This window comes from Nerophis ophidion, unplaced genomic scaffold, assembly GCF_033978795.1.
Source record: "Nerophis ophidion isolate RoL-2023_Sa unplaced genomic scaffold, RoL_Noph_v1.0 HiC_scaffold_62, whole genome shotgun sequence".
NCBI classification, from domain to species: domain Eukaryota; kingdom Metazoa; phylum Chordata; class Actinopteri; order Syngnathiformes; family Syngnathidae; genus Nerophis; species Nerophis ophidion.
In genome coordinates this window covers 120,694-148,165 of record NW_026906984.1, presented here as the reverse complement: position 1 = coordinate 148,165, position 27,472 = coordinate 120,694, and the positions used below count along the sequence as shown (strand labels likewise).

The 27,472-nt window shown below is 39.7% G+C and overlaps 1 protein-coding gene and 2 non-coding genes across 3 annotated transcripts in view; 1 reads left to right on the top strand and 2 right to left on the bottom strand.

Annotated features, from left to right (window-relative positions):
- The window catches only part of LOC133547110 (zinc finger protein OZF-like), a 116,176-nt gene that overhangs the window by 34,175 nt on the left and 54,529 nt on the right, over positions 1-27,472 (bottom strand). The window lies entirely within an intron of this gene.
- Positions 8,815-8,901, top strand: trnay-gua (transfer RNA tyrosine (anticodon GUA)). Its single transcript is given in 2 exon segments — positions 8,815-8,851; positions 8,866-8,901. It is a non-coding gene; the product is annotated as a tRNA-Tyr (tRNA).
- Positions 10,702-10,774, bottom strand: trnak-uuu (transfer RNA lysine (anticodon UUU)). Its single transcript has one exon. It is a non-coding gene; the product is annotated as a tRNA-Lys (tRNA).

Genomic DNA, 27,472 nt, shown 5'->3' with positions numbered 1-27,472 from the left:
TTAGTGGCCGCCTCGCAGGATGAGGTGCCCGGCGAGGCGGACGACCCGGGCACGGCCACATCCGTGGCCGACATGGAGGAGGGAGTGTCTGGCGAGGAGGATGACCTCGCAGAGGCCACTCCCGTGGTCGACGTGGTGGACGACGCCTCAGCACCGAAATCCCAGCAGGCTTGGAAGCAGCAGACGAGGGTGCGGGGACTGCAGCCAAAGCAGGCCCGAGTGCAGCTGGCGAGGATGATGCGGGTGCTGCAGCCGAAGAAGGCGTCGGAGGCGGCCTGGGAGCCGCAGGAGTCGTCGGAGGCGGCCTGGGAGCCGCAGGAGTCGTCGGAGGCGGCCTGGGAGCCGCAGGAGTCGTCGGAGGCGGCCTGGGAGCCGCAGGAGTCGTCGGAGGCGGCCTGGGAGCCGCAGGAGTCGTCAGCGTAGAAGCAAACGGCGACGTCGTAGAGGCAGGCGTATTAGTCGTCGGCAGTGCTTGGCGGCGTGGAGCTGGTACCGGCGCTTGGCGGCGTGGAGCTGGTACCGGCGCTTGGCGGCGTGGAGCTGGTACCGGCGCTTGGCGGCGTGGAGCTGGTACTGGAGTAGGCTCCCGCCCTGTCGACACAGTTGTAGGCTCCAGCCCTGTTGTCGACGTTGGTGTGGGCTCCAGCCCCGTCGTCGACACTGGTGCTGGAGTAGGCTCCAGCTCTGGAGCTGGTACTGGAGTGGGCTCCAGCTTTGGAGCTGTTGCTGGAGTGAGATCCAGGCTAAAGTCTGTAACTGGTATGAGAACCAGTTCTGGGTCGGAGGCTGGTGTGAGAACCAGGTGGGAGTCTAGTGCTGGTTTGAGAACCAGGCTAGAGTTCAAAACTGGTGTGAGAACCAGACTAGAGTTCAAAACTGGTGTGAGAACCAGGCCCGAAAAAGCTGCTGGTGTGTGAACCAGGCGAGAGTCGAATTCTGGCGTGAAAACCAGGTTAGTGTCATGTGCTGGTGTGAGAACCAGACTGGGAGCAGGTGTCGGCTTCAGCCGAGGAGCAGGTGTCGGCTTCAGCCGAGGAGCAGGTGTCGGCTTCAGCCGAGGAGCAGGTGTCGGCTTCAGCCGAGGAGCAGGCACAGGGGTCTGCCGAGGAGAACTAGGGGACTGGCTGTGAGCAGGACTAGGACTATGATGAGTGATAAGACAAACACTAGGACTCGGGCAAGGACTTGAGAGAGGACCAGGACTTACAATCACACTAGTGCTTTGAGAAGGGCTTGGGCAACGACCAGGACTTACAGTCACACTGGGGCTCGGACAAGAACTTGGGTAAGGACTAGGGTTCGGACGGAACACAGGTGGAGGAGGTCTACAAGGCCGTTGAGACTTGGCCGGGGGAAAAACAGGTGGAGGAGGTCTACAAGGCCGTTGAGACTTGGCCGGGGGAAAAACAGGTGGAGGAGGTCTACAAGGCCGTTGAGACTTGGCCGGGGGAAAAACAGGTGGAGGAGGTCTACAAGGCCGTTGAGATTTGGCCGGGGGAAAAACAGGTGGAGGAGGTCTACATGGTGGCTGTGGTTTAGAGGGTAGTATCTGTGCTACCTCCGTAGCACAGCTATAGGTCATAGCCCCTTCCTCCAGACGGGGATCCCAGACCCGTTCCCTATGGTCAGGGACTGACCTTAAGGGAGGGTGGTGGGAGGCTTGGAGGCGGGCCGACTCCTCCCCTTTAATTTGTCCAGAATTTCCTTTAGAAAAGGGAGGAAACACCTTGGACTTGGCCGGAGAATGAGGTTTTAAAGGAGGTGTAGGAGAAAAACTAGGTGACTGAGGTTGACTAGAATAATAAGAAAAAATATCCTGATAATTCTGTATCTTGTCATGAATGTTATTGATATTCAAAAAAGGTTGGGAATGAGAATTACTGTCCACAATATAAAAATCTTCTGAAAAAATGTCATCAACAGAGGCCGGTGTTGCGTCACCGGTGGGCGTTCCCCAATTGACGTCATCGCTTGTGTCAGAAAAAGTGTCATGGCAGCTTAAGGAATGATTTGAAAAAAAACAAGCAGGATTACCGGTAATGACGGGTGAATCCTGGACGGGGTGAAACTTGCTGTGTCCATGGGGAGGAATAAGTGGTGCTGGAACATTACTGCCGTGCGGGGCAGCGCGAACGGCTTCGGAGGGGACTTCAGGCCCACAGTCAAGTCTTTCCTGCTCCCAAGCCACGAGCTCCAACCACAAACCCAAGTCGAAGGGTTCCTCCCGTGGTTTCGACGCGGAAAAACATTTTGATGCTCGGATCCTACTGTGACGCTTGTGTGGCATTGTAATGCCGGATTGGTTCTTCCGGGGATGCGTCGAAGCGATGAACACAACAAGGTAAGTTATAAATGGATTTATTAAATAAACAAATGGCTTAGCGTAAAAGCTAGCGAGAATATACATACAAAGATGAAGGTCGAGAGTCGTCACTGTTGCGCGTGGGCAAATTAGGATCCGAGAATGAGTGAACAGAAAAGGTGAGCTTAAATAGGAGGGTGATAATTATTAGCAGGTGTGCGGGGCGAAACTAACAGGTGGACTGATGTGTAACCATAGTGATGGACAAAAACAGGAAATAAACGGGTCAGACAGAATGAAAAAACAAACACGTGAAGATCTGAGCAGCAGATCGCAACACATCCATCCATTTTTCTACCGCTTGTCCCTATTTGGGGTTGCGAGGGGGGACAGGGGGTGTTGGAGCCTATCTCAGCTGCATTGGGTGGACATATCATGGAAATTAAATCAACTGGTGTTTGTTATTACGAATACACTATTTGCACAATTGTAAGTGATTAATGCTTATTCAGTCGGACTAAAATAAATATTTAATTAAATAAATGTTAAATATTAAAAATAGCTTTAATATACTGCACACAAAATGAATTTAGATTAGATTAGATAGTACTTTATTTATTCCGTCAGGAAAGTTCCTTCAGGAAAATTACAATTTTCAGCACAATCCCATTCAAGATCAGACAAACATTATAGGGAGACAGAACAGGATCGCTGACGGGTCTGCCGGCTTCCAGCGCCCCTTACAAAAAAGATGGGGTGGGGGGGGGGGGGGGGGGGGGGTAGGAGAAAAGAATAGAATATTAAAATAAAATTTAAAAACATTTGCATCAATATTTTGTATGTAGTCAAAACATGAGGTACCCAAATATTTTAAATAATTGTTTACATTTATGAATTTGTGTGTATATATATACATATATATATATATATATATATATATATATATATAATATATATATATATATATATATATATATATATATATATATATATACATATATACATATATGTATATATGTATATATATATACTCGCTGGCACTTGTTCCAAGTGCTTCGCTGTTTTCTGTTGGGTTAAAAATGTTGCTTTCGCCGAAGAAAGTTAAAGTAGCAATGATTGTCACACACACACTAGGTGTGGTGAAATGTGTCCTCTGCATTTGACCCATCCCCTTGATCACCCCCTGAGAGGTGAGGGGAGCAGTGGGCAGCAGCAGTGCTGCGCCCGGGAATCATTTATGGTGATTTAACCCCCAATCACAACCCTTGATGCTGAGTGCCAAGCAGGTAGGTAATGGAGAACAAGGAGAGGATATTGCGCGTAAAAGTAAAGCCAACCGACCACAGCTCTGTAGTCCTGGTCACCGTTGACGTGAGGTGGGACTATTTTGGAGGTGCACGTCAAGGTTGGCTGGTAGGTTGGTAGTGGGAGGAGCCAGTTGGCGTCACTTGATGCTGCAGCACAATGACACTTTTATACGTGCAGACTGACTTCATGCAGTCATGACGGTATTAAAATCCCAGCAGGAGGTTTTCTATAAGTTGTTACTTTTTAATCAATAATTAATGTAAATGCAGAAAATAGGATCAATGACACAATTCATAATAATCAATAACTGATGATTATTCCATGTGTAGAAGAACATCACCACAAAGTGGTGTCAGTCCACTTGGAAAATATTATATTTGATAGACTAAACAACATTTGACACATCTGAGCTGAAGTTTGTTTGTGTTGTCTTGCGGACGTCCAACAGATGAACGCTCGTCAAGAAGAACGTCCCCTTCAGCAGCAGGAGGATCCACAGCCCCCCCACATTAAAGAGGAAGAGGAGGAAGTGTGGATCAGTCAGGAGGGAGAGTGTCCTGTAGGGCAGGAGGAGGCTGATGTCAGCAAGTTTCCACTGACTGTTGTCTCTGTGAAGACTGAAGAGCATGAAGACAAACCACCTGAGTCCTCACAGCTTCATCACAGTCCAAGTAAGCACAACATCCACATATCATCTAATACAATGTTTGTGACACATGTTCATCCGGGGGACACATTTATCACTAAAGATGGAGATATATTTGCTTTTTAACACCACCATTTAAATATGAATGCTCATCAATCATCAACAGTGTAATTGCTGGGGTGTAACCATGTGACCTAGAGGCCGTCCTCCTTACCTCACGTGGTCAAATGAAGGCAATCATTCAATATGGCTACTGTTTATTTACCTTTAGCAGCACATATGTCAGCATATTTCAAAGGTTTAGTGGTGTAGATAAGAGCTGTATACCAAGTACCATTTTTTTTTTTTTTTAGTACTGGTTCCTAAAGACCTACTGAAAGCCACTACTAGCGACCACGCAGTCTGATAGTTTATATATCAATGATGAAATATTAACATTGCAACACATGCTAATACGGCCGCTTTAGTTTACTAAATTGCAATTATAAATTTCCCGGGAGTTTTGTCTTAAAAACGTTGTGTTACGATGACGTCTACGCAAGACGTCACAGGTTTTTAGGAAGTATGAGCGCTGCACACACACACAGCTAAAAGTCGTCTGCTTTAACGGCATAATTACACAGTATTTTGGAGATCTGTGTTGATGAATCTTTTGCAATTTGTTCAATTAATATTTCAGAAGTCAAAGTAGAAAGATGGAGTTGGGAAGCTTTAGCCTTTAGCCACACAAACACATGGTGATTCCTTGTTTAAAATTCCCGGAGATCAAACTTTCCATCATAGCTGAGACAACAATACAGAATACAGATTTACACTGTAAACAACCTCATCTTTTCTCCAAGCTTATACATCAGTAAGTGACATTACCATCACATGGGGCGCTGGAGCCTATCCCAGCTGCATTCAGGTTAAAGGGAATTTATCACAATTTAGATTTTAGGCCATATTGCCCATCCCTCGTAAAAAGTGGTCTCCTATTCCTGTGAATAATGTTGTAAAGAGCAATGTGTTTGTTTTCAGGCCAATTAATATAATCACTTTTTATTTTAAGTACATGTAAACTTACTGAATGCCTCATGTGACTGAGCAAATCTGGACATTTCTCAAGCATGTTTGTCATTGTGTGTCCTGCAGACGTCTGTGGAGAACAACGTCTGCCTGAAAAAAAGGAGAGTAGCTTCAGGATGGTGAAGGAGGATCCTTCAAAGAGGAAGACCAGGCGCCACGGACCCTCTGGCGTCTCCTTTTCCTCTTTGACACAGACCCTTCCCTGTAAAAAGGAAGAGGAAGACTCACTGACGCCCCACATTAAAGAGGAAGAGGAGGAACACAGCATCACTCAAGAGGGAGATCATCTTGAAGGACTGGAGGAGTTCCCAGTGACTGGTGTCCCTGTGAAGAGTGAAGATGATGAGGTGAAAGGTGAAAGTGAGGAGAGGGGAGGGGGGGAGCCTCCAAGCAGCAGCTCAACACAACACATGACAACAGAAGCTGATGGAGACCACTGTGGAGGATCACAAGCAGACAAGCTCTTAGCTCCACTATCAGATAGTGAGGACACAACGTCACACTCTCCTGACACTGATGATGAAGACTCTAAAGATGATAAGACATGTCACACTGACAACACTCACTTCACATCTTCTCACTCTCACAAAACATTTAAAAACCATAGTCATCTGAAAAGACACATGAGAACACACACTGGAGAAAAACCTTTTATCTGTTCAGTCTGTGGTAAACGTTTTGTTCGAAGTCACAATGTGAAAGTGCACATGAGAACACACACTGGTGAAAAAGCTTTTATCTGTTCAACCTTTGGTAAACGTTTTGTTCGAAGTCATAATGTGAAAGTACACATGAGAACACACACTGGCGAAAAAACGTTTTCTTGTTCAATCTGTGGTAAAGGTTTTATACAAAGTCAATATTTGAAAGTGCACATGAGAACGCACACTGGAGAAAAACCTTTTCCCTGTTCAACCTGTGGTAAAGGTTTTACACAAAATCAATATTTGAAAGTACACATGAGAACGCACACTGGGGAAAAACCTTTTTCCTGTTCAATCTGCAGTAAAGGTTTTGTACAAAGTAACAGTTTGAAAGTACACATGAGAACACACACTGGTGAAAAATCACATTCTTGTTCAATCTGCAACAGAAGCTTTTGTGACCGATCAAAGCTTGTAGCACACATGAGAAGACACCCAGGAGAGAAAGTGTTGAGTTGCAGTGTGTGTGGTGAAAGATTGTCTTCTAAGTACCAGTGTAAGAAACACAAGTGTGCTGGTGAGAACAGCAGCAGCAAATGAAACTGCAGGATTTGAAATAAACTGTCCAGACTTTAACTTTGACTTTCTAACAACTTTATGATTCATTTGTTGGGTCTCTATAATCTATTTTATTCATTACCGTTATTACTCTGTATTATAGTGATTGTGTTGTGATTGTTTTATATGTATGTCCCCAGACCTTTATGCAGTATACAAGTGAGAGAAAATAGCAGATTTTTTTTTTGTTTTTGTGAAAGGATTTTGTTTTTACAAACTTACATTTGTGGATACATCAAATAAATCCAGTATTGTGTTCTGAACATTTTTTATGTATTTTTTTCTTTTTTCAACATCCCCAAAACAACATCAATATCAGTCAAAGTTTGGAGTGTCAGACAAAAGCCAATATTGTACATCATCCCACAGAGATTTACTTTGCATACATTCTTAAAATAAACTGTTTATTGTGTTTCACAGTCACAGAACCAACAAGTGCTGTCTTCAATTGCAAAATAACATCCATAATATAATTTTAAGTGGTCAATTCCATCCTTTTTTTAAATTTAGATTAACTCTTTTATCTCAGAAAGAATGGAAACGTTTAAGTATTTTTTTGTTTCAGAGAAAATAATAATAAGAAGAAATAGAAAACAATTAAAAAAGATGCAGTAACTAGAATATTTTAAATAAAAGCCTATTTAAATGTTGTAATATTTCTTATTTGCAGGTCGTACTTAATTAAATCTTGAAATATTAAAATATTTTTATCAGTCAATAAGTGCATCAGTGACCAAATGCCTTTTTCAAACCATTGCTGTTCAAAGATGGATTTGTTTCTCATTTTAATATAAGAACAATTCCATAGTGGAGTATTGTGTGTGATGAAGTTGTGTTTGTAAATTAGTTTCCAGTACAACAACACTTGCTGGTAGGGATGGGTACTGTTCACTTCTAATTCCATGTTTTATGTGTTATATATGTCAATATATTGTGTGTTTGTATTTTGCCAACATGGTAGAATCACATGATAGGCAGGTTGTATCATGTTTTTCTGTCACCTTGAGGAAATGGCATAAAGAGGAAGATGACAATATAATGTCACTTGGACAATGATGTACAGAACAGAGGAGATTTAGTTCATTTTTATTTTTGGTTTCAGGCAATTATTTTGTATTATTATTTTTTCACAAAACCTCTCCATTATCCAGCTATGGATTTCTGGTAGCTGCTTAAAAGGAGATGGAAGGGGACAGTGAGCTGATGTATGAGGAAGGTATGGACATGGATAGGACTAGAGGGGAGAGAAGGTCATGAAGGTAAGTCGAGTGCTAAAAGAGTAGAAAAGAGTAAAAAGATTATAGTGGTGTCAGGTTCAAACACTGATGCGTCTATTAAACAGACGAGAAGGAAGAAATCATGCACAGACAGAGTTACATTTTGCTCAATTGAGGAGAGATGTGTTTTGGGCTGTACTCTAGTTACAGATCCAAACTACGTTCTAAAAGTCCAGCCCACGTGCTGCCTCTATTTATTTGGGAGGTCCCTGGTTACATCACTGAGGCTGTCGCTGAGGGAAGGGGGTCATCTTCACAGCTCCAGCTAGACACAATATATAATTATACATAAATGCAAATGTGCTGACAGTCGTGATATCACCTTGTCTCTGTTCTGTCTACGTCACGGTACTCGATGTTCGGTCTTGGCAGTCAGCAGGCCGGTTCTGGAAACAAACACTGATAAGAGACTTGCTTGCAATCTTGTGGATTGCCAGCTTTGCACAGACAAAGAAAAAATAATGTCAGCACACTTGATAATAACCATAGCAACAGCCTTTAAGCATAAGAGTTGTGTGATAATATACCGTAGTTCCTTGAATAGGCGCCGGGGCGCTAATTAATTTAAAACCTCTTCTCACTCCTGCGCTTAATCAAGGCATGCGGTAAAAGTAAGCAGGAGCTAATCATTTTAAAACCTCTTCTCACCCGTGCGCTTACCAGTGGCATGCAGTAAAAAACTGACTGTGATTAAAAAATAAATAAATAAACATTTATTCTGTGGCCGCGGCCCGGTGGTTGGGGACCACTGCTCTACAAGGTTTCTCATTGTCATCCCATTGGGTTGAGCTTGTTCTTGCCCTGATGTGGGATCTGAGCCGAGGATGTCATTGTGGCTTGTGCAGCCCTTTGAGACACTTGGGATTTAGGGCTATAGAAGTAAACTTTGAATGATTAATTGCTTGATAATAATGTGACTCAAAAATCAGAATTAGTATTGTTTGACCCCAACCTTCGATAGCTCAGTTGGTAGAGCGGAGGACTGTAGTTGCTCATGCTGAAATCCTTAGGTCGCTGGTTCAAATCCGGCTCGAAGGATCACCCGTTACGCTTCTTTTTTTTAAATTAAATCAATACAAACAACACAAGATACACTTACAATTAGTGCACCAACCCAAAAACTGTCCCTCACTCATTCATACATTACATTTCTGTGTGATGTGGTTCAAATAAGAATCCAAATAATGTCTTACATCCTGAGGATGTAAACTGTGTGTTGTTTTGGCGTAAGATATTTACGAAACACAACCTGTCCTACAGTAAGATGTTTCTTTCTGTAGGGATAGTGATGCAATGGATTATGTGTCTCACTACGGACTAGAAGATTCTAGGTTCAACTCCTAGCCAGCGTGCTGTTGTTTGTTAACTCAACTGAAACAGTATTCTGTACAATTTTGGGGGGAAGTTATTTTGCTTTTTTTTTTTTTTTTAAATCTACTAACTGAAACGTGTTTTTTTTCTCTTTATTATTGCGAATGTATAACTGGTAGTTGTATCTGTTCTTATATTCGGGGCATTCAATCAGAATAAAGTGGGTGAGGAAAAAGGTGAGCACAACAATATAAATGTGACTATTTTACATCTTAGCAGTTGTTCTTTACACCACAATGGAGTAAAACCTAAATATTTCCCCAGAACATCAAGTATTAGCACACTGATTGAGATTCTCTTCCATGATGTCGTTCAAACAGAATGTGGCTTGAGCAGATGGTTTAACATTAGACATCAGGAGAGCAAACACATTATCAATCAAGGTGAGTAGGAACAGCCGTGGTGGTATAGTGGTTAGTACTCTGTGTTGTGGTCACAGCAACCCTGGTTCAATTCCGGGTCATGACGCTTAAACTGCTTTTCTTTTCAGCATTTTTCATCTACACTTGAAGACTTATTTATTAGCCTGCTAAGAACTTTTGAACATTTCTGAAAAATCTGCCAAATGTTTGCAGTAATCATAACATTTTCGGTAGTAAAACATTCTTCAGAAGCATTTTGGTACATTTTTTAGAGACCCTGAAATGCTCAGTCATGGAGCGTAAGACATTCTTTTTGAGCTTCCGGGATTCAAGTACCTGTTCTGCTGACCAATACTAGGCTTTGAGACCCCTTGGAAAGACCTCCTTCCACCCCTCAAAAGTCACCAATAGGGCAGACCTTGGTTACATTTGAATAAGTAAACCCAAGAAGGTGTTGTATAGATGAAATAGCTCAGTTGGGAGAGCGTCAGACTGAGATCCAATGCTCCCTGGATCGATCCTGGGTTTCAGCATAAGTATGTGTGCTTCTAAAATGGTAGCTATTGTTAATAAGCCTTCTGTGGCTCTTACAATACTGAAATGGTCTCCCTGGCCTGCCAGCCTTGCTGGTGGAGTCCTAGTATCAGTTGTTACAAACATTTCCTCCATTTGTAATTTGGACAACCGTTACGTGGTTTAACGGTCTTTAACTGAGCCTTCCATCGGGCTGTTTCAAACACAAATTTGTTGCCTTAAGGGTTTGTCTTGGACTGTATAACTTGAAACTGAGAGTAATAAAGCTGAGCTCAGTGTGAGGTGAAGGTGCATCTAACACACCTACAGCAAAATATTAACCACAACTTTTTCATACAGATACACTGTCTAACATTTTGAGTTTAAAGCAATTTTTTTAATCCTTCAGATAAACGCTCTGCCACCTGAAGTAAAGTTGATATAAGGGAGGTTTTTAGTTTCAGTGTTTCAAATGAAATAGAGAAAAAAACAATCGCTGTTGAAAACTATTTAAATCAAATATAGATTACAAGGACTGCTGCAGGGGGGCAAAGGGATGTCTTTTGAGAAATGTAAGGAGGTTAGCATCAGCTGCCTGAACAGGGACTTGAACCCTGGACCCTCAGATTAAAAGTCTGATGCTCTGCCGACTGAGCTACCCAGGACCTTTGATATGCTGATATGTCCAACATCTGAGATAACATCCATATTGGCAATCTCAGGTGAAAGTGAATTAGTCAGCATGTTCAGTGACAAGCTGGGAACTGTCAAAGTTCAAGCTCCCCAAGTGCTTGAACCCAAAGCTCATTTTTGACAGATAGGCCAGTTTCACATCGTCATCAACAAAGAAGGTTTTGACCAAAAAAGAAGCTCCTCTCCCAAAGTTGCCAACTCTGAGCTGCATTTAACTTGGATGCTCCCCAAAATATTGCCAGAAGCATTTTGTTTTAATTTTTAGTGGAGGTTAGCTGCAACAGGTAGAGCTGGTGAAGGCCCAGGCTGCAACAAATAGAAGGTCACTAGATTTTAAAGTCCAACATAAGCAGTCAGTAAAGCCCTGTTTTGGTAGTAAGCCTCATGTAAACTGTGTGTTCCTTTGGCCTAAGATGTTTACAATATACAACTTGTACGAAATTACAGGGCACGGAGCTAGTGGTGCAATGGATAACATGTCTGACTACGGACCAGAAAATTCTAGGTTCAACTCCTGGCTAGCTCGTTGTTTTTTGTTAATTGAACTGAAACAAAATTCAGTGCAATTTCTTCGGGAGTGTTTTTTTGCATTTAAAATAAATATCTACTAACTGGAACATGCATTTTTTTTCTTTTTTATTATTGTGAATATATAACTGGTAGTTGTGTCTGTTGGTATACTCGGGACATTCAATCAGAACAAAGTGGGTGAGGAAAAAGGTGAAACAAAACAAATCTTGCCTAAGCACGCCTTCCTCTTGTTAGAGTAAAACTTGTTGGGGCTTGGTCATGTTGAGAGACACTTTTTGTGCCGTCTCACCCGGGCCAGGAGCAGGAACACAATTTGAGGAGGCAGGAGTTGAGTCAAGTAGAAGTATTTTATTGAACGCAGTCTGCAGAGAGTGGAGATCGTATAGTACACTTGAACAGTAGTACCAGTAAAACCCAAAGCGATCTGTCTGAGAGTTTGTTGTACAGCAGCTTATATACACTGTGCCAGTAGTTATCTGATTGGTCAGTCTACTGACTGACGACTGTTGCTATGTGTCTCGTGTCTAGGAATAATTATGCTGAACTACTCTTGGTTTCCTGTTATGCTCGTTGTTGCTCAAGTATCTGTTTCCTGTATGTGCAGTGTTTGGCACACTGAGTTAAATTGAGGTCAGGACGTTTCCTGTTTTGTTTGGTACACTCTGTACTCTCAGAAATGAGGCCTTGTACACAAAATTGAGGTCAGGACGTTTCCTGTTTTGTTTGGTACACTCTGAACTCTCAGAGTGTACCTAACTATACGAATGCGCATATTGCCCGTCCCCTTAAAAGGGGTCGGGGGGTCGCACTAATATACAACGAAAACTTTAACTTTAGTCCTAACTTAAATAATAAATATAAATCGTTTGATTTGCTTTCTATGAAGTCTGCCACACCTCTGCCTCTGTGCCTGGCCGTTATCTACCGCCCCCCAGGGCCCTATTCGGACTTTATTAGTGAATTCTCAGAGTTTGTTGCTGATTTAGTGACACACGCCGATAATATAATTATAATGAGGGACTTTAATATCCATATGAATACCCCATTGGACCCACCGTGCGTGGCGCTCCAGACTATAATTGATAGCTGTGGTCTTACACAAATAATAAATGAACCGACGCATCGCAGCGGTAATACGATAGACCTAGTGCTTGTCAGAGGTATCACCATTTCCAAAGTTATGATACTCCCGTATACTAAAGTAATGTCCGATCATTACCTTATAAAATTCGAAGTTCAGACTCATGTTCGGCAAGCTAATAATAATAAAAACTGCTATAGCAGCCGCAACATTAATGCTGCCACAACGACGACTCTTGCTGATCTACTGCCCTCGGTAATGGCACCGTTCCCAAAGTTGTGGGCTCTATTGATAACCTCACTAACAACTTTAACAACGCCCTGCGCGAAACCATTGATAACATAGCACCGCTGAAGTTAAAAAAGGCTCCAAAAAGGCGTACGCCATGGTTTACTGAAGAAACTAGAGCTCAGAAATTATTATGTAGAAAGCTGGAACGCAAATGGCGCACGACTAAACTTGAGGTGCACCATCAAGCATGGAGTGATAGTTTAATAACTTATAAACGCATGCTTACCTTAGCTAAAACTAATTATTACTCAAATCTCATCCGCATTAATAAACACGATCCAAAATTTTTGTTTAGTACAGTAGCATCGCTAACCCAACAAGGGACTCCTTCCAGTAGCTCCACCCATTCGGCAGATGACTTTATGAAGTTCTTTAATAAGAAAATTGAACTTATTAGAAAGGAGATTAAAGACAATGCGTCTCAGCTACAACTGGGTTATAGTAACACAGATACGATTGTATATACGGCGGATACTGCCCTCCAAAATAGTTTCTCTCGTTTTGATGAAATAACATTAGAAGGATTGTTACAACGTGTAAATGGAATAAAACAAACAACATGTTTACTTGACCCACTTCCTGGGAAACTTATCAAGGAGCTTTTTGTATTATTAGGTCCATCAGTGCTAAATATTATAAACTTATCACTTTCCTCGGGCACTGTTCCCCTAGCATTCAAAAAAGCGGTTATTCATCCTCTCCTTAAAAGACCTAACCTCAATCCTGACCTCATGGTAAACTACCGACCGGTGTCTCACCTTCCCTTTATTTCGAAAATCCTCGAAAAAATTGTTGCAGAGCAGCTAAATGAACACTTAGCTTTTAAAAATCTATGTGAAACCTTTCAATCCGGTTTCACGGCAAATCACTCGACTGAGACAGCCCTCGCAAAATTGACTAATGATCTATTGCTAACGATGGATTCTGATGCGTCATCTATGTTGCTGCTCCTCGATCTTAGCGCTGCTTTCGATACCGTCGATCATAATATTTTATTAGAGCGTATCAAAACACAAATTGGTATGTCAGACTCAGCCCTGACATGGTTTAACTCTTATCTTACTGATAGGATGCAGTGCGTCTCCCATAACAATGTGACCTCGGACTATGTTAAGGTAACGTGTGGAGTTCCCCAGGGTTCGGTCCTTGGCCCTGTACTCTTCAGCATCTACATGCCCCTAAAGCTGACCAACACGCCGGATTGTAGTCAGCTGGAGGCGTGTCTTAATGAAATTAAACAATGGATGTCCGCTAACTTTTTGCAACTCAACGCCAAAAAAACGGAAATGCTGATTATCGGTCCTGCTAGACACCGACCTCTATTTAATAATACAACTTTAACATTTGACAACCAAATAATAAAACAAGGTGACTCGGTAAAAAATCTGGGTATTATCTTCGACCCAACTCTCTCCTTTGAGGCACACATTAAAAGCGTTACTAAAACGGCCTTCTTTCATCTCCGTAATATCGCTAAAATTCGCTCCATTCTGTCCACTAAAGACGCTGAGATCATTATCCATGCGTTTGTTACGTCTCGTCTCGATTACTGTAACGTATTATTTTCGGGTCTCCCCATGTCTAGCATTAAAAGATTACAGTTGGTACAAAATGCGGCTGCTAGACTTTTGACAAGAACAAGAAAGTTTGATCACATTACGCCTGTACTGTATATACCTTTATATACATATATACATACACATATACCTATACTGGCTCACCTGCACTGGCTTCCTGTGCACTTAAGATGTGACTTTAAGGTTTTACTACTTACGTATAAAATACTACACGGTCTAGCTCCATCCTATCTTGCCGATTGTATTGTACCATATGTCCTGGCAAGAAATCTGCGTTCAAAAGACTCTGGCTTATTAGTGATTCCTAGAGCCCAAAAAAAGTCTGCGGGCTTTAGAGCGTTTTCCGTTCGGGCTCCAGTACTCTGGAATGCCCTCCCGGTAACAGTTCGAGATGCTACCTCAGTAGAAGCATTTAAGTCTCACCTTAAAACTCATCTGTATACTCTAGCCTTTAAATAGACCTCCTTTTTAGACCAGTTGATCTGCCGCTTCTTTTCTTTCTCCTATGTCCCCCCCCTCCCTTGTGGAGGGGGTCCGGTCCGATGACCATGGATGAAGTACTGGCTGTCCAGAGTCGAGACCCAGCATGGACCGCTCGTCGGGACCCAGGATGGACCGCTCGCCTGTATCGGTTGGGGACATCTCTACGCTGCTGATCCGCTTGGGATGGTTTCCTGTGGACTGGACTCTCGCTGCTGTCTTGGATCCGCTTGAACTGAACTCTCGCGGCTGTGTTGGAGCCACTATGGATTGAACTTTCACAGCATCATGTTAGACCCGCTCCACATCCATTGCTTTCGGTCCCCTAGAGGGGGGGGGTTGCCCACATCTGAGGTCCTCTCCAAGGTTTCTCATAGTCAGCATTGTCGCTGGCGTCCCACTGAATGTGAATTCTCCCTGCCCACTGGGTGTGAGTTTTCCTTGCCCTTTTGTGGGTTCTTCCGAGGATGTTGTAGTCGTAATGATTTGTGCAGTCCTTTGAGACATTTGTGATTTGGGGCTATATAAATAAACATTGATTGATTGATGATTGATTCTTTTACATAACAGTTGCTAAAACTTTTGTTCACTTCCAGTTCTTAATTTATTGACAATATACTCCATAAGTAATCACAATAAAAATAAATAAATAACTCTCAGTGAAGTAAGTTCCATTTCATATGGTGAGATGAGTAAGAACATCTAGAAAATGAATGGATGGATGACATAAATTCAGAATGTTTATTATCATGGTTCTTTTTCTTTCTACTTTGTAAAGACTTGAAGTTTGAAGAGTTTCTTGAAGTGGATGATATTAGTACATTGTTTGATTGCTTTGCTTAATGCATCCCATCATTTAATTCCACATACTGATATACTGAAGGTCTTAAGTGTTGTACGTGCATACAAATGTTTTAAATTACATTTTTCTCTAAGATTATATTCCTCCTCTTTTTTTTGAGAAAAATTGTTGTACATTCTTGGCTAGCAGGTTATAGTTTGCTTTGTGTATAATTTTAGTTGTTTGCAATTTCACTATGTGGTGGAATTTCAGTATCTTTGATTCAATAAATAAAGGGTTTGTATGTTGTCTATATCCAACATGATGTATTATTCTAACTGATCTTTTTTGTAACACAGTTAATGAATGAAGTGTACTTTTGCAGTTATTTCCCCATTTTTCTGCACAATAACTCAGATATGGTATCACTAGTGAGCAGTAGAGAATATAAACTGATTTTTGGTCCAGAACATGTTTTGCTTCATTCATTATTGCCGTGTTTCTTGCTACTTTATGTTGTAAATTTTTTACATGAGATTTTCAGTTCATTTTATCATCAATCATTATACCTAGAAATTTGGTTTCATTTACTCTTTCAATTTCTATTCCGTCTATTTGTATTTGTGTTCGACACTTCTTTTCTACTTTTACCAAATAGCATTATTTTAGTTTTACCGAAATTCAAAGATAGTCTGTTTTTGTCAAACCATCTTTTTAATTTGTTCATTTCATCTGTTATTATTTGTATTATCTTCTGTGTGTTCTCTCCTGAACAAAACACTGTTGTATCATCCGCAAATAATACAAATTTTAAATATTTTATAACTTTAAAAATGTCATTTATATAAAGCTTGAACCATGTTGGTCCTAGTTTTGATCCCTTAGATCAGGGGTGCCCATTACGTCAATCGCGAGCTACCAGTCGACCGCGGGGGGTGTGTCAGTCGATCTCCAGCCAGGCTTTTAAAAAAGATAAACCTAAAAATGAGTGATCATCAATCTTCACCAAGACGTCACTTAAATGACATTCACGGTACCGGAGGGTCTTGTGAGATGACGCTGGCTGCTGCAAGATCATTATTATGAAAATATGACCAAGAGGAAGGTGAGAAACACTTTTTATTTCAACAGACTCTCGCGCCGTACCTTCCGTCAAAACTCTAAAGGCCGACTGCACATTTCCTATCTTCACAATAAAAGCCCTGCTTCATGCTGCCTGCGCTAACTAAATACAGAGTCTCGGAAAACTGGCGTGCACAAGCGATCCCTCAGAAAGCTGGCGTGCACATCACTTGTGCACGCCAGCTTTCCGAGACTCTTATTTTGTTAGCGCAGGCAGCATGAAGCAGGGCTTTTATTGTGAAGATAGGAAATGTGCAGTCGGCCTTTAGAGTTTTGACGGAAGGGACGGCGCCAAAGTCTGTTGAAATAAAAAGTGTTTCTCGCCTTCCTCTCTGTCATTTTTTCATAATAATGAACTGGCAGCAGCCAGCGTCATCTCACAAGACCCTCGGGTGCCGTGAATGTCAATCAAGCAAGCTACGGAATTTGCCGCCAATGTTTTTCTTGTAAAGTGTATGGAAGCTGGATGAATTAGATGCCAAAAACCAACTACTTTCATGTGGTATTGGACAGAAAGGACAACTTTTTTTCTCCTCCATTTGAAAATGTGGGCGTTATCATCATTACTGTCTGATTCCAATCAATGCAAGTCATCAGAATCAGGTAATACACCAACTTATATTCTTGTCTTTGTGAAAGAAAGACATCTATATGTGTTACACATGCTTGTATTATCATTAAACACATTTAACTTGTTTACAAAAATGTCTCTTTCATAAATAAATAAATATAAATGATATATATAAATGAGGTAGATCCCCTCGAGTTGGTCAATTGAAAAGTAGCTCGCCTGCAGAAAAAGTGTGGGCACCCCTGCCTTAGGTACACCACAGGATATATTTAGTGTTGTAGAAGTGTGTTCGTCTAGCTTCACGTATTGTTTCCTGTTGGTTAAATATCTTCGAATCCAGTTTAAGACCAACCCTCTGATGCCATACCAGTATAGTTTTTTGATTAGAATATTATGATTAATAGTGTCAAATGCTTTAGTTGGATCAATAAACACTGCTGCCGCATTTTTTTTTTTTTACTATCTATTGCATTGGTCATTTCTTCTGTCATTTCTATTACAGCCATCGAAGTTGAAATATTAGCTCTGTATCCATATTGGTTCTCATCTAATATTTTATGTTTGTTTGTAAAACTCTCTAATCCGACAGTTTTTCAATGATTTTACAAAATTGTGGAAGTAAAGAAACAGGTCTATAATTTGTAAATTGGTGTTTGTCTCCAGTCTGATAAATTGGTGCAATTTTAGCTATTTTCATTTTGTTTGGGAATTTACCTGTTTGAGATGATGGGTATTTTTATGCTGCTTTTGCAGTGTAGCGTGTAGTGTAGCTTGCTACAATTCTCTGAGGATAGCTTAGCTACATTTAATTGAGAGTAACTTGTAGCTTAGCTTAATACATTTTCCAGGTCGCTTGCCCATCACTGTCTGTTTGGCCTAGCTCACATGTGAATAGTTTGAATACTGCAAACTTCAATACAGTAACACCTCATTTGTGTTTTATGTTCTGCAGACGTCCAGCAGGTGTCAGCAGAGAGTCATGAAGAGATCCCCTCCAAGCAGCAAGAGTGGACCTCCAGTGTGGGACAGAAGGAGCTACAGGCCCCCTCCCACATTAAAGAGGAGCAGCTTCATGATGAAGATGAAGCTCAGTCCTTACAGCTTCATCACAGTCAAAGTGAGGAGAACAGAGGGGCGGAGCTTGTAAGTCAACACATCACAGAAGCTGATGGAGAGCATTGTGAAGATACAAAGTCAGAACCAGACAGCATCTTTGCTCCTCTGTCAGACATTGACCACATGATGTCAGACTCTTCTGATCACAGTGATCACATCCAACAACCCTTGAAGAGTAAAAATGACTCCAAAGGTGATACGAGACATCACACTAACAACAAACACTTGGACTGCTCTGAATGTGGGAAATCATTTAGACACAAGAATTATATTAAAATACACATGAGAATACATACTGGAGAGAAACCTTTTACTTGCTCTGTTTGTAAGAAGAGTTTTTCCATTAAGCCTGCCATGACCAGACACATGAGAACACACACTGGAGAGAAACCTTTTACTTACTCTGTTTGTAAGAAGAATTTCTCCAGAAAGTCTAACATGTCCTCACACATGAGAACACATACTGGAGAGAAACCTTTGACTTGCTCTGTTTGTAAGAAGCGTTTCTCCACAAAGCAACATATGGTCACACACATGAGAACCCATACTGGAGAGAAACCTTTTACTTGCTCTGTTTGTAAGAAGTGTTTCTCCAGAAAGCCTGACATCTCCATACACATGAGAACACACACTGGAGAGAAACCTTTTACTTGCTCTGTTTGTAAGAAGAATTTCTCCAGAAAGTCTAACATGTCCTCACACATGAGAACGCATACTGGAGAGAAACCTTTTACTTGCTCTGTTTGTAAGAAGTGTTTCTCCAGAAAGCCTGACATCTCCATACACATGAGAACACACACTGGAGAGAAACCTTTTACTTGTTCTGTTTGTAAGAAGAGTTTCTCCACAAAGTCTAACATGTCCACACACATGAGAACACATACTGGAGAGAAACCTTTGACTTGCTCTGTTTGTAAGAAGCGTTTCTCCACAACGCAACATATGATCACACACATGAGAACACATACTGGAGAGAAACCTTTTACTTGCTCTGTTTGTAAGAAGTGTTTCTCCAGAAAGCCTGACATCTCCATACACATGAGAACACACACTGGAGAGAAACCTTTTACTTGTTCTGTTTGTAAGAAGAGTTTCTCCACAAAGTCTAACATGTCCTCACACATGAGAACACATACTGGAGAGAAACCTTTGACTTGCCCTGTTTGTAAGAAGCATTTCTCCACAAAGCTTGTCATGACCACACACATGAGAACACACTGGAGAAAAACCATTTAGTTGCACTGTTTGTGATAAGATGTTGTGGCATAAGTTATCAGGTCAGTAAACAAGAGTGTGTAACAGTCATGGAAGCTGCAGGGATTTAAAAACACTTAGTGATTGTGCTAAATGTACTTTAAAAACACAGCATGATTAATATGAATGTATATTTGATGTTGTATGTAGTGCCTCTCATCTTCTACTGTTAAATTTAAAGGCCTACTGAAAGCCACTACTACCGACCACGCAGTCTGATGAAATATTAACATTGCAACACATGCCAATACGGCCTTTTTACTTTACTAAATTGCAATTTTAAAGGGGAACATTATCAGCAGACCTATGTAAGAGTCAATATATACCTTGATGTTGCAGAAAAAAGACCATATGTTTTTTTAACCCATTTCGGAACTCCAAAAGGGTGAATTTGGCGATTTAAACGCCTTTCAATTGTTCGCTGTCGGAGCGATGACCTTTCACCTGTGACGTTACAATGGGAAGCAATCCACTATTTTCTCAAACACATTACACACACCAAGTCAAATCAGCTCTGTTATTTTTTGTTTTTTCTAATGTTTTCCGTCCCTCGGAGACATCATGCCTCGTCGGTGTGTTGTTGGAGGGTGTAACAACACGAACAGGGACGGATTAAAGTTGACTTACGTGGCGTGTGCATCGATTAGCATGGCGTGCTAATCGATGCTAACATGCTATTTAGGCTAGCTGTATGTACATATTGCATCGTTATGCCTCATTTGCAACTATATTTGCATCCAGCCTTTCCCTCCACCCACATTTAATGTCAAACAAACACATACCAATCGACGGATTCAAGTACACCAAAGGTCAAAAGATGCGAAAGTCCCTTGTTTGTTCTGCACATTTTACCGACGACAGCTATGCTACGACAGATGGCGCAGAGATGTGTGGATATCCTGCGACACTCAAAGCAGATGCATTTCCAACGATAAAGTCTACGAAATCCCAAAGGTGAGTTTTGTTGATGTTATTGACTTATGTGCTAATCAGACATATTTGGTCACAGCATGACTGGTAGCTAATCGATGTTAACATGCTATTTAGGCTAGCTGTATGTACATTTGTAGCTATATTTGCCTCCAGCCTTTCCCTCCACCCACATGTTATGCTAAACAAACACTTACCAATCGATGGATTTAAGTTGCTCCTGTGGTCAAAAGATGCAATCGTTGGTTAGAAGGCGATCGCCGAATAGCTTCAATAGCTATTCGCTCAATAGCTTCAGTTTCTTCTTCAATTTCGTTTTCGCTATCTGCCTCCACACTCCAACCATCCGTTTCAAAACATTCGTAATCTGTTGAATCTGCTGAAATCCACGTCTGAATCCGTGCTAATGTCGCTATATCTTGCTGTTCTATCCGCCATGTTTGTTTGTATTGGCGTCACTATGTGACGTCACAGGAAAATGGACGGGTGGATTTACAGATAGCAAAAATCAGGCACTTTAAAGCCTTTTTTCGGGATAATCCATGATGGATAGCATTTTGAAAAAAACTTCCAAAAATAAAATAAACCACTGGGAACTGTTTTTTATTGGTTTTAACCCTTCTGAAATTGTGATAATGTTACCCTTTAAATTTCTCTCGAGTTACTTGTTAAAAACGTCGCGGAATGATGACGCATACGCGTGACGTCACCTGTTGGAGGGGACATGTTAGCGTAGCACCAAACACGGCTAAAAGTCGTCTCTTTTCATCGTGCAATTACAAAGTATTTTGGACATCTGTGTTGCTGAATCCTTTGCAATTTGTTCATTTAATAATGGAGATTATAAAGAAGAATGCTGTTGGTGGAAAGCGGTGGATTGCAGCTGTCTTTAGCACCGAGACACAGCCGGTGTTTCTTTGTTTGTTTTTAACACAGAGCGGTCAAGCGAACATGTTTTCTCTACGTCAACCAGCATGATTTTGGATGGGGAAATTGTGATATATATCTTACCGGAGAAATCGTTGGATTATTCGTCGTTCTGCTGCAGCTGTGAGCTTGGCTCCTCGGCTTCTCTCTGAGACACAGTGTGTTCACCACAGCCATCCGACCTCGAGGTATGTTTTTACAATCTCACTAAAACACTATTACAACAATAAGCAGATACGGGATCTTCCACAATTATCCTAGTAAATGTGTCTAATTACATCTGAAACGCTCACACTGCCGTCTACCGGAGCCGTCACGTGTTTTTTTTTTTTCTTCTAGTCCTTTACTTTCAATATCCTAATTCACAAATCTTTCATCCTCGCTCAAATTAATGGGGAAATTGTCGCTTTCTCGGTCCGAATTGTTGTTACTGCTGGTGGCTCCCATTAAAAACAATGTGAATATGTGTGGAGTCCTACAACTCGTGACATCACGCGCACATACTTCCAGTAAAGGCAGGGCTTTTTTATTAGCGACCAAAAGTTGCCTACTTTATCGTGGATGTTCTCTACTAAATCCTTTCAGCAAAAATATGGCAATATCGCGAAATGATCAAGTATGACACATAAAATGCACCTGCTATCCCCGTTTAAATTAGGAAATCTCATTTCAGTAGGCTTCTAAAGTTAAAGTAGCAATGATTGTCACACACACACTAGGTGTGGTGAAATTTGTCCTCAGCATTTGACCCATCCCCTTGATCAATCCCTGGGAGCTGAGGGGAGCAGTGGGCAGCAGCGGTGCCGCGCCTGGGAATCATTTTTTGGTGATTTAACCCCCAATTCCAACCCTTAATGCTCAGTCTTTGGTATGACTTGGCCGGGATTTGAACTCACGACCTACTCATCTCAGGACGGACACTCTAACCACTAAGTCACTGAGTAGGTTATATGTTGTCTTGTAGTTACTTTTTAAGTTGTGTGCATGTATTAAACATTATATATGTAGCAACATTTTATTATTTTCATTTGTTTTTTTCCACACATTTTTTCCATTGCATTTTATTAATGTTATTATCCAATTAAAAGTATGAATGAATCAAAATGTGGACTCTGGTAGATGAGCAGCATTGTTACATCATGGATGTTAACTACAGCAAAACATCAACAAAGAAGAAAAAGGCTGAAGTTAGCAACACATCACTGAACTTTAGAGTCATCGTGAGTGGAGTTGCTTGTTTTTATTGCTGCATTTGTACTTATTTCACCTCACATCTTCACTTTTAATCCTAAAGTCTTCTTCAAATATATTGTTCTGGGCTTCTAAGATTGATGTTTACTATGTGTGTGTGTAGTCTGTGGAAAGTGTTGTTGTCCCTTGTGGATCCATTTGTTCACTTGAACGGACACATCATCATCATCGTTATCATTATCAAAATACAGATTTAAGCACTGTATTAGAGTGCCTCTTGTAGTACTCCAACTCGCCACACTGAGAAGTGGGGGCGATCCTGAGCTAGCAGATGCATGTTGCTATCATGTTTTATCAGCGAGGAAGACAGCATTTGTGTTTACTTTTTTGTCAGATCCAAGTGGTATTGCTCCGCTGAATAAATGAATCACTATGGCTGCCAATATGGAGGATTTTATTCACACACACACATATATATAAATGATAAATGGGTTGTACTTGTATAGCGCTTTTCTACCTTCAAGGTACTCAAAGCGCTTTGACACTACTTCCACATTTACCCACTCACACACACATTCACACACTGATGGAGGGAGCTGCCATGCAAGGCGACTACCAGCACCCATCAGGAGCAAGGGTGAAATGTCTTGCTCAGGACACAACGGACGTGACGAGGTTGGTACTAGGTGGGATTTGAACCAGTGACCCTCGGGTTGCGCACGGCCACTCTCCCACTGCGCCATGCCATATGTATATATATATATATATATATATGTATATATATATATGTATATATATGTATATATATATATATATATATATATATATATATATATATATATATATATATATATATATATATATATACATATATATATATATATATATATATATACATATATATATATATATATATATATATATATATATATATGTATATATGTTTAAAGGCCTACTGAAATGAGATTTTCTTATTTAAACGATGTGTCATACTTGATCATTTTGCGATATTGCCATATTTTTGCTGAAAGGATTTAGTAGAGAACATCCACAATAAAGTTCGCAACTTTTGGTCGCTAACAGAAAAGCCTTGCCACTACCGGAAGTCGCAGACGATGACGTCACATGTTGATGGCTCCTCACATCCTCACATTGATTTTAATGGGAGCCTCCAACAAAAACAGCTATTCGGATCGAGAAAATGACAATTTCCCCATTAGTTTGAGCGAGGATGAAAGATTTGTGTTTGAGTATATTGATAGCTAAGGACAAGAAAAAAAAAAAATAAGTTAAAAAAAAAAAAAGGGGTTGCATTGGGACGGATTCAGATGTTTTTAAACACATTTACTTGGATAATTCTGGGAAATCCCTTATCTTTCTATTGTGTTGCTAGTGTCTTAGTGAGTTTAACAGTACCTGATAGTCAGATGTGTGTGTTCACGGGTAGAGGTGGGTAGAGTAGCCAGAAATTCTACTCAAGTAAGAGTACTATTACTTTAGAGATTTATTACTCAAGTAAAAGCAAGGAGTAGTCACCCAAATATTTACTTGAGTAAAAGTAAAAAGTATGTTGTGAAAAAACTACTCAAGTACTGAGTAACTGATGAGTAACCTGTTTGTTTAATGATTATGGCAACAAATAATGCACAAAAACATAAAAATAGCAATGAGCAAATTCATAGCCAGGAATATCTCTTAAGCAACTAAAACAATAATATATATTAAATAATAGTACATTAAAATAAAATTAAAAAATGGCACATTGAGCCACAATAATTTAACAGCACCATAGGCTCAGTAGGCATTCATTGATTTGATTGATTGATTGATTGATTGATTGATTGATTGATTGATTGATTGAAACTTTTATTAGTAGATTGCACAGTACAGTTCATATTCCGTACAATTGACCACTAAATGGTAACACCCCAATAAGTTTTTCAACGTTTATATATTACTTAATAAATGACCAAGTCGAGGTGATCTACCTTATATATATATATATATATATATATATATATATATATATATATATATATATATATATATACACACACATGTATATATATATATACAGTATATAATTTATATTTATTTATTTTGCCGTTTTTGTTGACATGTTAAAGGTGTTTTAATGAATATACATGCATGTTTAACATATAGATTCCTATCTTTCATGAAGACAAGAATCTAAGTTGGTGTATTACCTGATTCTGATGACTTGCATTGATTGGAATCAGACGTCCACGTTTTCAAATGGAGGAGAAAAAAAGTTCCTCCTTCCTGTCTAATACCACATGAAAGTCGTTGGTTTTTGGCATCTTATTTGTCCAGCTTCTATATTTGTTTTTATACACTTTACAAGAAATACATTGGCGGCAATCTCCGTTGCTTGCTAGCTTGTTTGCGCTGGCTTTCGGAGACTCTTATTTTGTTAATGCAGGCGCGATGGAGCGGCGCTTTTATTGTGAAAACAGGAACTGTGCGATCAGTCTTTAGGCTTTTGACGGGAAGTACGGTTGAAATAAAAAGTGTATTTTTTCCTTTAAACTTTTGATTGATTGATTGAAACTTTTATTATTAGATTGCACAGTACAGTACATATTCTGCACAATTGACCACTAAATGGTAACACCCCAATAAGTTTGTCAACACGTTTAAGTCGGGTTTTACGTATCACAGTCATGTGACCGCCTGGCTCTGTTTGATTGGTCCAAGGTCACCAGTGACTGCATGTGATTGGTGAAACGCAGGCATGCGTGGATTCTACTTTGAAGCTCTGTCATTAACCAAAATAAACATTAATAGATCCATAAAAAAAAGTAGCGAGTAGTGAGCTTAATGTAGATAAATGGAACAGAGTAAAAGTAGCGTTTCTTCTCTATAAATATACTCAAGTAAAAGTAAAAGTATGTTGCATAAAAACTACTCGTAGAAGTACAATTTATCCCAAAAGTTACTCAAGTAAATGTAACGCGTTACTACCCACCTCTGGTGACATTGTTGTTTGAGTAACAATATTCTTAATGTGCTTCTACATTTATAGATTAGATATTTTATATTAGTGCTATTTTCAGTCCAGCACATGCCTTAATATGCAACAATGTGTAAATGTATTCAAAAAAAAAGAAAGAACAATTTGAGTAAACAGTACGAGACTTATTTTACATGGAAAAAACATTTTGTGTGTATGTACACACACACACGCGCACACACACACACACACACACACACACACATATATATATATATACATATATGTATATATATATATATATATATATATATATATATATATATATATATATATATATATATAGATATATAGATATATAGATAGATATCATCATGCAATTTCAGATTCATATGAAATATTGAAGTATTACATATTTTATTTGTAATTGTTAATAATCCCATAGATTATCACCTTTATATGATATACATATGTACTGGTTCACATCTGAAACATCTTCTGGACCACTTCATTTATTACTCTGTATTTGATTGTGTTGTGATTGTTTTATATGTATGTCCCCAGACCTTTTATGCAATATAAATGTGAAAGGATGGTTTTGTTTTTACAAATTTACATTTGTGGATACATCAAATAAATCCAGTATTGTGTTTTAAACATTTTTCATGTATTTTTTTTTTTTCTTTTTCAACATCCCCAAAACAACATCAATATCAGTCAAAGTTTGGAGTGTCAGACAAAAGCCAATATTGTACATCATCCCACAGAGATTTACTTTGCATACATTCTTAAAATAAACTGTTTATTGTGTTTCACAGTCACAGAACCAACAAGTGTTGTCTTCAATTGCAAAACAACATACAAAATATTATTTTAAGTGCTCAATTCCATCTTTATTTTTCTGTGATTAACTCTTTTGCCTTAGAAAGAATGGAAACTAAAGTTATGAGTATTTTTTTGTTCCAGAGAAAATAATAAGAAGAAGAAATAGTAAAGAATTAAAAAAAGATGCAGTAACTAGAATATTTTGAATGAAAGCCTTTTTAAATTTTGTAATATTTTTTATTTGCAGGTTGTGCTTAATGAAATCTTCAAATATTAAAATATTTTTATCATTCAATAAGTGCATCAGTGACCAAATGCCTTTTTCAAACCATTGCTGTTCAAAGATGGATTTGTTTCTCATTTTAATATAAGAACAATTCCATAGTGGAGTATTGTGTGTGATGAAGTTGTGTTTGTAAATTAGTTTCCAGTACAACAACACTTGCTGGTAGGGATGGGTACTGTTCACTTCTAATTCCATGTTTTATGTGTTATATATGTCAATATATTGTGTGTTTGTATTTTGCCAACATGGTAGAATCACATGATAGGCAGGTTGTATCATGTTTTTCTGTCACCTTGAGGAAATGGCATAAAGAGGAAGATGACAATATAATGTCACTTGGACAATGATGTACAGAACAGAGGAGATTTAGTTCATTTCTATTTTTGGTTATAGGTGATTCTTTTTTTTATTATTTCAAAAACCTCTCCCTTATCCAGCTATGGATTTCTGGTAGCTGCTTAAAAATAATTAATACGGAAAGCTTTACTTTAATAAGTGTATTGTTTTCCATTGATAAACACAATTGGGAACTGACGTTGCCAAGAATGGAACTCACGTCTTGTAGAATAAAAGGCCAACGCACCAACCTTTGTGCTATCAAAGTTTTGTTGACGTTACCAACAACAATCAGTAATCTGATGTTTATGAAATGGACATCAAGTTTGTTGTTTTGATTCAGTTTGTCATCCTTCTTTGATTCTAGTGGCATTTAAAAAACTGTTTTTATTCTCTC